This window comes from Rhynchophorus ferrugineus, unplaced genomic scaffold (genome assembly GCF_030347505.1).
Source record: "Rhynchophorus ferrugineus isolate W39M unplaced genomic scaffold, kcgeb_rfMv2 rfM8, whole genome shotgun sequence".
NCBI classification, from domain to species: Eukaryota; Metazoa; Arthropoda; class Insecta; order Coleoptera; family Curculionidae; genus Rhynchophorus; species Rhynchophorus ferrugineus.
Genome location: NW_027472587.1, coordinates 3,958,762 through 3,972,205, shown reverse-complemented (window position 1 = coordinate 3,972,205; position 13,444 = coordinate 3,958,762). Strand labels below are relative to the sequence as shown.

General features: G+C 29.8%; 1 protein-coding gene across 2 annotated transcripts in view; it reads left to right on the top strand.

Annotated features, from left to right (window-relative positions):
• LOC143200523 (uncharacterized) overlaps positions 1-13,444 on the top strand; it is a 601,550-nt gene that overhangs the window by 39,950 nt on the left and 548,156 nt on the right. The window lies entirely within an intron of this gene.

Sequence of the window (13,444 nt, the reverse complement as noted above, 5' to 3'; positions counted from 1 at the left end):
ATTGGTAATTAAAGTTTCATTACAAATTTTATGATTTTAACGGTTTTATGAACTTACGTTGAAATAATTTTACATGTAACTTGCGATTGAATATCATATTAATTACTGTTACATATACTTGCAGTTAATATTGTTTAATGTTAACACATTTTATATCGTAGTCGGCAATGACTAGAAATTAATATACTAGAGACCCCCTGCGGTCGAAACTCGACCACAGTTTATCAAAATAATCATATTTATCTCACAATAGACAATAATTTAAAAATGATATGTTAATATTACTAGAATTTGTTTTGATAATATTTTGAATGTTAAATTAGAAATATACTTGACATGTTACATTAATTACAGGTAACAAATGCCTATAAATTAAGAACTGACTTTTTTAAAAGGCATTTAATTAAATCTAATTACGATTAAGTTTTAATAATCATCAAAGTATTGATAAGTTCACCACCGAACATTATTATAAATGTATCATGAGTAAGATTATTTTCGGAACTGTAACAACTTCAGAGCATAAAATCAAAAGTATATATACTTTTTAATTTAGTAGTATATATACTTTTAATTAAGACAGTTAGGAACTTTGTTATTTACAATATAGATATTATATATAATAAGTAATGGATTTATAAACATTAAATGAACTATTAACTTTTAAATTTAGATCTATAAAGTAGATCTATAAAAGGCTCGAAGTATAAATTGACAGTTACATATTTTTTTTAATTAGGCGTCCATCTTAATATTTATCTGAAGTTTAAAATATTCTATATTATATTCTTCTATTTGTGCCATCTAGGCCAAGTGTTCCATCTAGGCAAATTATGTAGTTAGCCTCATTTTATCTACATATTTCATTATTTCATTTATATATTAATATAATTTTTATCTTTCTATACATATTTCTCACCTAATATATATATATATATATATATATATATATATAGGCTTATATGATAAAAGAATAATTTCTTTACTTACATTTTAAAATAAAATTGCAATTTTTACTGATTTATTACACTATCTAATTTTTAAAAGAGTAGCTGTCATATATGTTCATAGTTTATGCACCATTATTAAAGTCTCCTCTTACCAACTATAGGTTTATTTGAACTGGGCCTAAAGTTTAAAGCTTGGCTAAGAAGATTCACCAATTTTAAACAATCACAAACATAAATCTACGACCATGCCCTAGCAGGATTCGAACCCGCGGCTATCGCAATAGTTGTAGGACCGCCCCATCGCCTTTACCACTGCGCCACCAAGCCAGCTGTAGCTCATCTTTAATTTGTATTCTGTGGCTTTCATTATCTACTACTTTTTACTTTGCCTTATTGTCCCACATGGGGACTAAAAACTCACCAAAAAATAACGAATTAAAATTCTACACACTATTTTATAATTCCTAGTATTTTTTACATTTTCAAGTTAACTCTTTGGTACACACATTCATGTACTTATTACTTGCAATAATTGGTTGCTGCTTTGTTATGAAACGCATTTACTAATTCAATTTGAAATGAATTATAAGATGGATCTGTAATACAATGATATACTATGTCTCCAGAACATTATCAATTGCTACCAGTTCTTAAAAAAAACAATTTTTCTTAGTTCTTCTGGGTCCACCGGATAATTTCAATAAATTAATTTAAATTCTGCTGAAGCTGAATATAAGGTAAAGGGCAAAGACGATTCTTGTTATTCTGGAATTTTGTTAATCTATATTAGGATGAAGTTTTCGCATATATCGTGTTTTTCTTGCACAGCTGAATAGTTTTTTGTCCCTATAATATGTAACTTTATATGATTATTCCTTTCTTAATCTTTAACAATACGCGAATATCTACAATTAATACAAAATCTTAAACAACACTGCTTAAAATTAAATAAAATTGCTTAATAATGTCTTAACCCACTTTTCGTGTTAATATCATTTCAAATACAAAACGTAAGGACTTGTCTTCCGACTTAAACTTGCTCTGCCGACATTTTGCGGTATAACGTTCACAAATTTACGTCACAACGTAAAATTGAACGTCTGTAGTCTATTTACGTACAACAGATATCGCCAATAATCTACCGTATTAGAATTGGAGTAGGCAGCGGGTCGACCATGTCCGTGCAATGAAAGTAAAGCCTAAAATATTTGTCTATATATTCTAGTTTCACCGATTTGACCGCTATTCCTGGTTCTGGTGATTTGGGCCTATTTCTTTTTAGTGGAATTTGCTTAGTTGTAGGGCATATTACACAAACATTTTAGGCCTAAAGATAATTTCTCCGTATAAGCTCTAACTGTGCCATATTTCACACCTCCCGTTTTCGTCAAAAAGGGAGACAAAATTTTGGTATAGTCGACTAATATATAGAAGAAGATAATAAATATAAAAAATCTTGATACAAAATCTGTCCATTTACTTATTATTTGGTGGTTATAAATGCAAATATAAACGGTAATTTTGTAAAATAAATTTATTGATCAACGGTATACACGAACTAAGCATTCAAAATTTTTCAATCTAGTCACCTCCGTGCTCTACACACTTTTTCCACTGATTTGGAAGCTTTAATATCCCTTCTTCATAAAAAGCTTGAGGGTGAGTTTTCAGCCAATTGCGCACATAGTCCTCTACTTCTTCATTGCTTTCAAATGTTTAGTCTCCAAGTGATTTTCTCAAGGGCGCAAACAAAAAATAAAGACAAGGTGACAAGTCATGGCTATAAGGAGGGTACTCGAGGCTTTCCCAGCGCATTTCTTTCCTTGTGAAAGCTACGGTGTCTGGTTTGGTATTGTCATGAAGGATGATGACTTCTCTCTCTGATTGGGTTGAAATGAATGGAATTCCATAGATGGACCAAATTCTGATGAGATTTCTTCAATCCTTAACCGGCGATTACCTTCAATAAGCTCTCGAATAGCACGGATGTTGTCATTTGTGAGACTTTCAAAATTTTAATGTATATTCTATTTAATTCAAATCCTCATCATATATAAGTTCCATAATGGTTCTATATTGTTAGAGAATCATATATAAGTTCCTCAATTGGATGTACTTAGAGGCCACCTGGTGATCCCAACACCTTTGGAGTAAAACACATGTGTAAGGTGCAAAGGTTTACAGAACTTGATCTATTAGTTATTAGTATATTAGCTTTTAGATTGGAGCTACGTTGATAGACTGATAGCATAATATTGAAATTATCTTTCTTCATACATTTATACATCTTTCGCATTGAATTGAATTCAATCAATCTGTAACAACTGCGAAACTGCGAAATGTCGGCTACCATTGCCAATTTAAGCGTCTGAAATCTTGAAGCCAGTAGCTCAACTGAAAAATATAAAGTTGTAGTCCAAATGAGCTTTACAGATATTTGCAACAGCTTGGATCATCCCAAGTATGGTGCAGGGCGGGTTTAGACAGTAATTGTTCATATTGGGCCGCTCGAACTTGGTCAAACTCTTAATTTGACTCCCAACAGTCAACAACTATTGCGATTCAAGCAATCGATTAAAATACGGCCACAATTGATTAATTAGAAACGTTTTCCTTCACGACAACGCTAGATCACACACATCTAGTTGGGAAGTGTGGTTTAGTTTTTCGCTCAGATATCTTTCAGGAGTTCTACAGTGATCGGATTATGATTATTCAGATAAGTAGCAAAACGTCGTCGATCAACATTCATTTTTTTTTGAATTACATAAAAAAAGAAAATGGCTTTTTCATCATACATATTGTATACGAATTAGTTTAGGCTTTAAACAATTATGCGTTTTCAATTATTAGTCCCTAGATACATATTAATAATTTTAATTGACCATCCTGTCCAATATGAATTATAAATTGTTTAAAATAATGCATATTAATATGTTTGTTTACAATAATAGTATACTAAAATGGTTAATATATTAACACGATGAATTACTTCCATACAATTCCATATAGAAATTTGTAAATATAAAGGAATACGTTTTTACTTCAAATTAGTTGAAATATGTACAAACATATATTGATCTGTATATACTGTAATTCCATAAGCAAGCTACTTTGATGAATAATTTATGTCGATAAATAGATATTTTCGATCTCATAACTCGAAATATAAAAGGCCACGAGTGTATCTTTTATTTATGTAAAGGATTGAAAAATGGACCGAGTTAAAAAAGGGAAATACACTCTGGGTTTTAAAAATGCCATCAAATATCATTAAAAATTAAATGGTGAGCCTTTGGGGAAATTTCATAGAGCCGACGATGAATGGCTATCGATTTTTTTCCATAATTTATTGTATTAAATTGTTATTAGTTTAAATCGTATTGTATCGGTATCGCCTGCAAAATATCGGAATTGAAAACTAAGCCGTATATACAATGATTATTAATTAATGAAATTTTAATTGAATGTCGAGCTGTGAACGCGAATTAACTAGTTTAAACAAATTAATTGTTATATTTTAAATCGTATTCGCTAGAATATTTATGCAAGTAGTAAATATAATGTCGTGTATTAAATTATTGGTTGGTACATAATTTCATGTGTAATCATAAATAAACAGAAATTTTAGGTAAAAACCAAAATCCGAAGTTCTTCGTGAACACTGTTCGAGAACTAAAAACTTAGAGGAGTATCTACTAACGACAACATTGAAAAAGAGGATGGAAGCTTCGTAAAGCCAAACGATGAAAGGAGTTCTTTGTGCAATTCTTCAATCATGATCCACCAAAGAGACTAACAAACCGCCAGCAGGTGACATTCCAGAAACTTCATAAAAGATAAACGAAAAAATTAAATTGGCATTTATCAAGGCAAATAACCTAAATTTGTGCAGAATCGATTCGACGATCGATTTACTGTAACTGATAATAATTTTAAAAAGAATACTAGAACTTTCATAGAAGTATAACTCTTGGTAAGAAAAATAATAAGTGCAGATAATTACTCTAAAGAGTCCCATATAATAGTACAATAGCCAGTTGAGAACTGTGAGAATAGTATTATTGAAATCGAGTGCCCTATATCTGCTAAGGCAAATTAAAGTTGTATCGATAGCAAATCTACAGATGTAAAGGTATTTAATAGAGCTATCAAAATACATAGTCGATAATACTTACAACACAAAAAGGTATAAATTATATAAATTTGATGATAGATTTTTGTTTTTTGTTAAACTTTTAGCAATTCTGTGAAACGAAAAAGTGTATTATATCTATTACTTTGTAATTATAAATTATTTTATAATTACAAAGTAATGTCTTTGCTTAGTTTTTTTACTTTACTTGACATTAGTGATAAAATTTGATTTCATACTTTGTCTATATGTAAATATTGTTCAAAATGTTTAAAACCTCTGTCATGACACACACATATGATGCTGTAAAAATTTATTAAAAATAACACTCCATATAGCACAATCATTCCATATAGCAACAATACTAAATATCTCGGAATGAATCTCGATGCAAAACTTCGCTGGAAGGAACATATAAAGAAGAAAAGAAAATAACAGGAGTTGAAATATAGGAAAATGTACTAGATAATTGGAAGAAAATCACAATTATCAGTGCATAATAAATTGCTATTATATAAGCAAATATTGAAACCTATATGGACATACGGAGTTCAATTATAGGGATGTTCTTCAAAGGGTAACATAAATAAAATACAAATTTTTCAGAACAAAGTCCAGAGAGGTATTGTGGGTGCACCCAAATAGTATAGGATGGATTATCTACATCGAGACCTTCAGATACCCACAGTCAGTCAAGAAATCAAGAGAATTTCAAGGATGCATGAGGAAAGACTCCATTCTCATACGAATATTGAAATATTACAACTATTGGATACCACCAGAACAGGACACAGACTCAAAAGAATCAAGCCATCTGATCTTGTGTAGTGTTGTGTAGTGAGGTGCATATATAAAAAAATTCCGATTTTGAAAATAGATTACCGATTTTCAAACTATAGACATATATAACATTGCAGGATATAAGCACATTTTTCTCACATTTTTCTGCCTTCGAACGAAAGTACAGAATTTGTCTGCAGTTTTCACCGATGTATAATTACACTAGGGACCTTGACGCCATGGAACACGTTGGAACGCCTGATTATAATACAGAATTATTAAAATACTGTACAAACAAGACCTATACAAACAGTCAAATGTGACCAAAACAATTACGTCACTCACGTACAGAAGTAGTGGTAAAGTACGGAAAGTGTTTCGCATTACAGTGATACAGTTTATGAAGGACATATTAAATATAGAAAGCGGGTTATTGTCTTTAGTGTACAATTGTAAGTGTTTTTATTAATTTTCGGTCTATTTTCGTCTGGTTATATGTATCCTTGCTTTTGGAAATTATTAAATATCTTCAGACGTCCTACGATATCCATTCCATTATCTGTGAATGAGTGCGAAATGATTTATAAAATTCATTTGAAATCTTACCCAGTGTTCGCCAAGAACATGTCGTCTGTCCACTGCTTCTAAACATATTAATGGATGCAATTATTTAAAAAGCGTTTAAAGAGAGACAAACTGACCTTGACAGATGTAATGTTCGCTTATGATAGCGCTTTATTTGCTAATACAGATGTTGAGGCTTCTAGTATTTCTCATGATAAGTGAAGAAAGAAGCCTCGAAAGCATTAACAACTGATGGATCGGCTGCTATGGCTTCAACTATTTGTACCAGAATGCTATACATGTAATATTTTATACCTCTTTGAAAAGTTTCAAGTATTTACTTTTTTTTTATTTAATCAAAGGAAAAAAAGCCGCTTAAAGTCATCATTTGTTGATAGGAACTTACGGTATCTCCTAAAGGTGATGCCTGGTTTCGAAAATTCAACAGTGGTGATTTGGATGTGCAACGTTCTGGTAGACCGAAAAAGTTTGAAGGTGCGAAACTACAAGAGTTATTGGACAATTGGCAGAATTGTTAAATGTTATAAAAGTGAAATAATTACGAGCAATGGAGAAAATCTACAAGATGGGAATTTAGGTGCCACATCAATCGAACGACAGGCAAATGGAAAACCAGTGTCATTCCTACATCGAATAGTGAATTTATTGAAATTTTATAAAATGTGAAATTATTTGGAAAACGCTAAGGGCAAAAAATCATGGTTTACCATGATTTTTTTCAAATTACCTGTCGCAAGACAATACTCTGTGTTTAGTGGGATTAGAGTGGTGTGGTGTATCACGAAACTGTTGAAACCTGGTGAAACAGTTAACAGTGATCTCTACTGAAAACAAATGATCAATTTGAGCCATGCATTGACCGAAAATCGTTCAGAATATTCTCGAAGACACGGTAAAGTGATTTTACAGCACGATAGCGAAAGCACTTGGATGGGACGTATTGTCGCACCCGCCGAACTGATCTCTACTGAATCTGCTACTAAAGTAACAAGTTGAATCCACTAAACTGCAGTAGTTTTTGTATAAGATGGTGCGTGTGGAAGAGAGGAAATGCTATAATCATGATTAAAGTTCGGCTCATTTTAATTTTAATCAAGCTCGAAAACAACAGCTCACAAGAAAAACTTTAATAACCGGCAAGGAGAATATTTTACATCAAACGTCATAATTTAATAAATTTAAAAAGATTCTTCTACAACAACTGTACATAAAGTTCGAGTTAATGAATAGGTTTGTATAGTTTTTGCCTAATGATAATGATTATTTTGAATATTTGTATAGAAAACTTCTTCATTTACCAGATGTTAAACTGAAAGGTGGAATATTTGTTGGGTCTGATATTCCTAAGTTGATTTTCTATTCCGAATTTCTAACTTCGAAGCATGGATTAGTATAGAAGAAAAGGAAGTTTGGATATCATTTAAAGAATCTAGGACTAATGTTACGGATAATGTAAAAACACCAAACACCAAACACCAAACTTATCGCAGCTAACATGATAGAGAAATTCAAAACTCGTTGTTAGTCTCATGAGTTTTAAATTCTATTTCTTACAAAATCGTCATGATTTTTTCTTAGAAATGTGGATGACGTCAGTGAAGAGCAAGGGGTATACTTTCATCATGAGACATGATACTAGGAACTATGGGATATCAACACAATAGGTAATTACTGTTGGTCACAGAAAACAACAAACTTGGAGATCAAAATAGGCAAGAAAAAAATTGAGAAAAGAAAAATGAAAATACGAAAAAATAAGTACGTAATATTCAATTTTATTAATTTAATATTGTTTTAAGTAAAAATTGTAATTCCAAAATATCCATAAATGGAGTAGAGAAAAATACAGACATTAGATCTAAATCTGGCGATATCAATTTTCTATTGTATCAAAATTCAAATAATCTAATTAAAGACAAGTGATATTGGCGGATGTCTGATTTCTTAAGCAGAATCAGCGAAATGCCTTGGCCTACATCTCGATGGTAGGTAAATTGGAAACATTACATTGGGCAAAAAGCAGAGCAACTGTACCGATTAGTTGGAAGATATTCCCCACTTAACCCAAAATCAAAGATATTAGTTTATTAGTATGTTATAAAGCCTCTTTTAACTTGTTCAAATATAAGGTTGCGTGAAAACATCAAAACAAACCTGTAATTCAACGATTCTTCCATTAATTACCAATGTTAATAGCGATATAACCAACGAAGAACTTACACGATGCCCTCGGAGTTAAATGGATTTACAAAGTGATCCAAGATTTCGTCTTAAAACATGAAATCAAGTTGCTAAATCACAGCAACATAGAAATATCCATTGTGTATAAGTGTATAATCTTAACTTTAGCTTAAGTAGTCTAATTTAATGTTCATTTGCTGCACTTAATTTGCTGATGCTTAATTTGCACTCGTCATGCTTGAATATATTGATACGAGCACAGCCAAACAGTAGTAACAAATTAATTTTATAAATTAAAATTATTATAACACGGGTGTTTTAATACAATCGAAGCGACTAATTATAATTCCGTTGTCTCAAATAATTTTTGAAAACAGCAATTTATATTACTTGATTGTATTATTAAAAACTATTTTCTATAATATGACGTTGGTACAAGGCAATCAGACTGATTGTTAGGGAAATGTTACCCTATCAACAGATGCAGGCAAATATATATTTATATATTTATTATTAAGAAGAAAAATTCCTTACAAAAGCCATTTATTCGTAAAGATGCCCTTTGAGAGAATACAAACAGTACCTGAGAGAATATTTAGAAACATATTCATCTGCGTTTTATTACTCAGACAATATTTATTTCCATATTCGCAAATCTGATCCATATCCACTGGAACGAAATGTTTTATTCGAAGTACAATAAGAAGATAAGAAAATTGAATTTGATAGGAATGGCACAACGGGCTTTACGATATGTATTTTGACGTTTTGTCTTTTTGGCACATTGCCTAGACGTCAACTCACCGAACTAAGCGAAATTATACAATCAGATTCCATTCCAGCGTCCTATTTTTGGGGCTGCAACTTGAAAAAACTAAACAAAATTTAATATTGGATAGAGGGTTTGATTTATATCTTATGAAATGTGTTCGGAAAGCCCGCTTATGTTGCATATTAAGAATTTCGCTTGCAAATTGGTATATCTGCATATTATTTTCGTATAGCAGTTGCCAGTTGGCAATTGTGAAGCAAATTAATTTTCAAATACCTAATTTACGTAATATGCGCTTTGTGATAGTGTATGGAGCATTTCACTTTGCACAAAATGAAAAAAAAGTGTTTGTTATTTGTTTGCGTTATCTTCTTTTATATATTAGTCGGCGTAGCGAAGTTTTACCTCAATTTTGCGGAAGACGGGGGTACCTGGTGGCGTGAAATTTGGCACGATTAAAGCCTATATCGAGGAAGAATTTTTGCGCCTAAGATTTTGTGTTATTTTTCGGTTTTTTCCTGTATTGTTGGGACTATTAAAGAGTTATGACATTTTTAAATATAAGCGATTAAGAATAGTATGATCACGTAATATTATATTTAAGCATCAATATATCTAATTTTAATTTTAAGAATTTCAATTAATTTTTATATCTGGTGAACTCAGATCAGCTAAGACAAATTGTTCTTGCTTAAGAACTGGTAATAATTGATAAAGTTCTGGAAACATAGCATATCATTGTATTATAATTAATTGTAAAATATATTAAGATTTTTCTGTACATTTTATTTGTGGAATTTAATTAAAATCCATTCCAAGTTTTCATTAGTAAATGCATTATATAAAAATGCAAAGATAGTAAATGCCATAACCAAATATTTTAGGTAATAAATACATTAATTTGTGCATCAAGAGTTAAAATTAGTGTTTTAATTTGAATGCTGGTTCTCAAGTTGGTCTTAAGACAAATTAATAATGAGTTTTCTGTAATTCTGAGATTCCAGAATATTAAACTAAATCGTAATAAATTGAAATAAATAAATTTACTGACAGGAAAAAATATGACAGCTACTCTTTTAAAGATTGCATAGTGGAATAATTAAGTAAAGAACGAAGCAATTTTATTTTAAAGTGTAGGTAAAGAAGTTATTCTTTTATCAAATAAGCCTGGATTTTTGTTAAATTTATTGTTTTTTAATATACATTTTTGGTGAAATATATATATAGAAATATGTGAAATATAAATATGTAGATAAGGTGAAATTAACTACATAATTTGCCTAGATGGTATACATAAGACAAGTATGTTAAAAGAAATTATGAAATATTAACAGTAGTAATTTAGTAAATATTTTTAACCGCTGATAAATATTAAGATTGATGCAATAAAATATGTAAGTATATGACAATTTTTTCTTTAAACCATTTTTCAATTATTCTAGTTATTTACTTTATAGAACTAAATTACTTTAATATAATTTATATATTGTATTTCTAATTTTATTCATTGTTTTTATTAATACACAAGTATGTATTACATCATTTAATATTCCATGTTTATGTAATTTAAACTAATAATTAATTCGTTGTATTATTAGCACTAAATGGAAATTAGATTTAATTAAATGCAATTTAAAATTGTTAGTAAGTGTTAATTCTTGAGATAGTTTGAATGTATTTTTATATATAGACATTCATTATTGTAATTAATGTTATATCAAATATATTTCTGTTCTTATATTGAAAATATTGTCAAGATAAGTTATAGTAATATTAACATATCATTTTTAAGTTATTCTCTTTACTTTATTATGAGATCGACTACAAAGCGATCTCTAGTAATATATATATATATATATATATATATATATATATATATATATATATAGTCAATTCAAAACAGCAGTGTACCCACATGACCTGCTAAAACGTCGCAATTTTGCCGCAGCAACTCTGAATTTTAGTACGTTTTATCTGTGACATATAATAAAATTCTAATCTAAATAAAATTATGAAACCAAAATTTTATCGAATATAATGTATTTTAACAGTATATTATATCTAATGCATATATTATCGAAGAACTTAAAATTACAATTAATTATACAGCAACAATAATTTATAGGTTAGAATTGTTTATTATATATACATTGAATTTTTTTCCACACTAGTGTAGGTGGAGTTCTAGGCGCATTTTTTATGTAGTGGTATCCCCCGAATGCCTAATCTACTTAATTAACAATTTTATATCTTGAGTTATCTATTTTATATTCATTAGAGAGCACATTTACCTTTTACGCGTAGTTCTTGTTTCCTTCGATGCAATTTTTCCTTATAAAGTCATTATGATATTACTATATTTCTCTTTAGTTTGTTCTGTTAGTACTTGTATATTGGTAAAACTACATTTAATCACTGCATTCTCCTTTATGGATTTGCCATATTTGTCAAACCATTAGTATTATTTCTCTCCTGTATATTCTGAACCATAACACACATGCTCATAAAGCTTTCACACTTTGTAATACAATTTCCTACAGTTAAAGTATGTTAGTTGTATTCTGGCCTTTAGTTGTTTTCTTTTTCATGATCCTCCTTCTCATCACCCCAATAGTCAGCATTGAATCATAAACTAATATTTATAAAGTTTTATTCAATAATTCTCACTTTCAGAAACACTAATCAAGTGAATAACTAAGCTGTTTAATTCCAATCTATTAAAAACTTGCTCAAGATTCTACCATTTGTCAATTTGTTCGTCAATGTGTCTTGTCGAGCTCATACAAATCGAAGGTGTTATTTTCGACAATGCCTCTTTCCATAAAACCAGACAGTTCTAGTTTGAAAATCCTCCTCGACCTGAATGTCTATTGTAATAGTTCTTTGCAATGCCCCATATCAACTCAATTGGATTAAATATGCAGTGATAGGGAGGAAAACGTAATACTCTGGCCATAACATTAATCAATCTGATTATTCCTAAAAAAGTAAATTACATAAAATGCATTTAAGCATATCATTTATATTTACCAAGTAACAATTTGAAATAGTTAATTTTTTAACATAGTTTCCTCAAACTTATTTCATGTACTTTAAACCATCCCTTATTTACACCTTTTGTTGATGCCCTTGTTGGGATCTTCTCCACCAGTATACTATATATATGGTAGATATGGTGCATTGTACATAACAATAACTGATTCAAACTACTGCAAAAAGAAGTTTAGGTTCATTTCTCCATGTTACTTACCCTTGGATTTAGAGGAAAACAGTAATTCTGCACCAGGAATAAAATCATTCCTGTTTTCAGCCTGAAGAACTATATTACCTTTATATATATATATATATATATATATATATATATATATATATTACCACTATATTTATTATCATCTTGTCATGAGCGACCCAATGTACCATTCTGAAATATTTAAATTTATAAATTTAATTTATAATTATATAAATTTATATAATAATTCTTCCTTGATTTTGTTATATGTTTTTAAAAATTGTATTCTATTAAAAACTTTAAAACTTTTAAAATTTATATCTGGAAGTTACATTAAACCTTCGTGGGTTATCTTTACACCACTTAAATCGTATATTACCCAACAGTGTATATTACCGAACAGTGGATGTTCTACATCCCTCAAATAGCTCTATATCGTTTGGCTTTTTATGGATACTTTCCAGACTAACAATGTTCTCAGAAATAATTGTATTAAATTATGTTTCGATTGAAAAAATTACTTAGTGATTTTATACATTTCGTATATTTGATCTCTAATACTAGCTGTATTACTACATTAAGCTGATCTTGATTCATCAGCTGTTTCGTATAAAGACGGTTTCTTTTTGGTGAGTTTAAGGTTATATTTTTAAAATTTTTTTTAAAATCGCTATAAAATTTACTAAAACAAAATGGTAAAACAACGTTTGCCAGTTTATAACCCGTAGTTATAATATTTTGAAGAATTTTGCAGACGCTTGACAAACGGACAACTTTTGGAGACTCTTCCTGTTACATGTTCGAGTTTCTCT